The following is a 3,461-nucleotide window of genomic DNA, read 5'->3' as shown; positions in this document are numbered from 1 at the left end:
CTTGCAATCATTTTCAACTTCGTTTCATCAGCTGTGAATGACAATACAAGCATCAGGTAATTGAAATTATGTTAAGGAAATTATGTTAATGCAAAACTTGGATTCAGTAATTTAAGAGAAGCAATCAGATCTTATCAGTTTTGACTGTCATGGCCTAATAGAAGGCACATAGCTAGTTCCCTATAACCAGTCGCACACATTTGTACTCCCAGACATACACGTGCATGCACTGACAAGCATATACATACACACAAACATACACACATGTGCCTCTTTGGGGCTCCAGCCAGTATTACTCATCACTTTGCTTCTCTACAAGGTAGAGAAAAGGAAAACGAGAATAAAAGTTAATGTTACAATTAATCTTAAAGTGCACAACATTGGAGCTGAGATGGATGTGTCATATTATGCATTTCTTTCTTCTTTTTGAGAGAGAATCTCACTCTGTCACCCAGGCTGGAGGGCAGTGGCGTGATCCTCGGCTCACTGCAACCTCTGCCTCCTTGGTTCAAGCGATTCTCCTGCCTCAGCCCTCCCAAGTAGCTGGGACTACAGGCGTGAGCCACCACGCCCGGCTAATTTTGTACTTTAGTAGAGACAGGTTTCACCAACATTGGCCAGGCTAGTCTCAAATTCCTGACATCAGGTGATCCACCTGCCCTCGGCCTCCCAAAGTGTTGGGATTATAGACGTAAGCCACCACCATCCGGCCTTGTTTATGCATTTCTTAATGACAAAAAGGATCAACTCACGTGTATTCACATCTGTGAGAGCTTGCCACGAACTGAAGGTACTTTTTCATCAAAGTGGTCTGGTCAACCACCGTGGCCCCCTGTGTTTGCAACAAATGCCATTTTTTCTTTAGGCTGGTTTGCTTCTCAAGAGAAAAGTATCAGGTCCATGAGTTCAACCAGCCTGGTGAAAAGAGGCATAGAGTTAGTCAACTTACAGAGGGCACAGGATCACAATCTCTGTGAAAATCTTACCTAAATGCCTATATAATCGATATGCTTTCATCTTAATCCAGAATCTAACACTATTCCTTCTAGTTTTTTGAATATGAAGTTTACCCCATTTTGTCTATTAATTTTTGAAACATGATTTTCTACGCAGATACTTTTCTTTCCTATGGTATTTCCTCTTTCCCTGAGTCAGTGGTTGGCAAACGTTTTCTGTAAAGAGCCATATAGTAGATATTTTAATCTTGTGGCCACACAGTCTGTCACAACTACTCAGCTCTGCTATAACCAGAAGCAGTCACAGACAGACAACATGTAATTAAATTGATTGAGGCTGTGTTCCAATAAACTTTATTTATGGAACCTGAAAGCTGAATTTCATATAACTCTCATTTACCATGAAATACCCTTCCTCTTTTCCCCAGCCATTTAAAAATATAAAACCATTCTTAGTTCATGGGCGGTATAAAACAAGGCAGCCCAGGCGCGGTGGCTCACGCCTAGAATCCCAGCACTTTGGGAGGCCAAGGCAGGGAGATCACGAGGTCAGGACTTCCAGACTAGCCTGGGCAACATGATGAAACCCCATCTCTACTAAAAAACAAAAATTAGCCAGGCATGGTAGCGGGCACCTGTAATCCCAGCTACTCGGGAGGCTTGAGACAGCAGAGTCACTTGAACCCGGGAGGTGGAGATTGCAGTGAGCCAAGATTGTGCCACTGCACTCCAGCCTGGGCAATAGAGCAAGACTCAGTCTCGGGGGGGAAAAAAAAAAACCAAGCAGCAGGCTGGATCGGGGCAACCTTGGTTGTACGTGTGACTGGTTTCCAAACTTCAGCCGGCATCAAAATCCCCAAGTGCCAAAGGTGGGCTCGCAAGCAGCACCCCTCCAGACTGTGGTTATGTGAGGGGCACGGGAAACTATGAATTCTGTTTGTAGCTGGCAGACAGTAGGTACTCAACGGCTGCTCCCAGCTGACACACAGATGGAGACTTGGTTTCCATTTTAACAGGTGTCACAAAGTATCCCGAGAAGCTGGTGAAATAAGTTGCTTTTACCCCTCCTCCTTGCATAATCCCGCTCTGCACTAAGAGGCAGTTTCACAGCTTCGTTTTCTTTCAACAGACACACCAGGACCGCCTCTGCAGGCCTACCGGATACACTGCTTTGCAGCGGACACAGGTGACACTAGAGAGCTCCTTCCGGCCACTCTCTCCTAGACACCAAAAACCCTCTTCCATGCAGAGAGCATGCCCACAGGTGTCCCACAACAAGCCCACCAGAAGCCCCAACCTTCTGGCTCCAGGTGAGAAAAGCCACGAAGGAAACCAAGGCGGGGGAGTGTGTCATGCCCTGCTAGGGCACCTGGCAACTGCCTGTTTCAGGTGACACCCCCGCCCCAAGACAGAAGACCCCACACCCCCTTCCCCATCTCCATCGGGCCAAGACATGGGGTCTCGGGCCTCTCCCTGCCCATCCCCAACCCAGGGTACCCAAGACTCGGGGGTCACGGCCTCTCCCTGCCCATCCCCAACCCAGGGTACCCAAGACTCGGGGGTCACGGCCTCTCCCTGCCCATCCCCATCCCAGGGGACCCAAGACTCGGGGTCACGGCCTCTCCCTGCCTAAGAACCTCCCTAGTCCTGTCCAAACTTCCCCCTTCCCACGGAAGTCGTCAACTCCTCCATTTCCCGGGGTCCCGCGGAGCCTGGGGGCCTTGACCGGGGGAAATTCGCCCCCATTCCGCGTGTCTGAGGGAAAGCAACTTCACCACCCCCGAACGCCGAGGGCCCAGGCCGGGCTGGCGCCGCGCCCGCTCCCACTCCCAGGGACAAAACAGCCCCGCTGTCCCCAAACCCCGCCGAGCCCTGCCTGAGGGGCGCCGCCGGGCCAGAGGGGGCGCTGTGGTCGCCGCTACCTTCTCTCCCCTCGCCCTAACGAGCCCAGTGCCTGCATAGAGGCCCGGAGGTGCCAGGTTGGCCGGAGGGCGCCTCCGGAGGGACAGGACCCCAACGTCCAACCCGATCTCTCAGCTCGCAAACGGCCCTCCGGTTCCCTCCTTTTGTCGCCGTCCCTGGCGCTCCGCGACCGCGTCCCAGGCCGAGCTACGGCGAGCGACGTGCGCCAATTCCCGCGCTCGCGAGCTCTGCGCTTCCCACAGCTTCCTCGCAGCTCGGCCGCAAATGCCGTCGGCCCCGCCGCCCCGGGTGGGCTCTGGCTGGGGCCTAGAGGATCCCGGGGCGCTCGGAGCCCCCAGCTCCATCCCTCCGCGGAGCCGCCGCGCCGCAGAGGCCTCCCCACGCCTGGGGGCCGCGCGCCCTCCCGGGGCCGTTCGACGCCCGCCCGCCAACTTACCCCTACCTCTGCTTCCCTCCCCCTCATCCCTTCCCTCGACCCTTCGACCCCCCCCTATCCCTCCTATCCGCCTCTCGGCCTCTCGCATTTCCCTCCCCCCTCTTATCTGCCTCCCCCTCCTCCCTCTCTCCCTTCCCCTTCTCTCC

Source organism: Rhinopithecus roxellana, unplaced genomic scaffold (genome assembly GCF_007565055.1).
Source record: "Rhinopithecus roxellana isolate Shanxi Qingling unplaced genomic scaffold, ASM756505v1 contig4880, whole genome shotgun sequence".
Classification (NCBI taxonomy): domain Eukaryota; kingdom Metazoa; phylum Chordata; class Mammalia; order Primates; family Cercopithecidae; genus Rhinopithecus; species Rhinopithecus roxellana.
Note: the sequence above shows the minus strand (reverse complement) of the source record.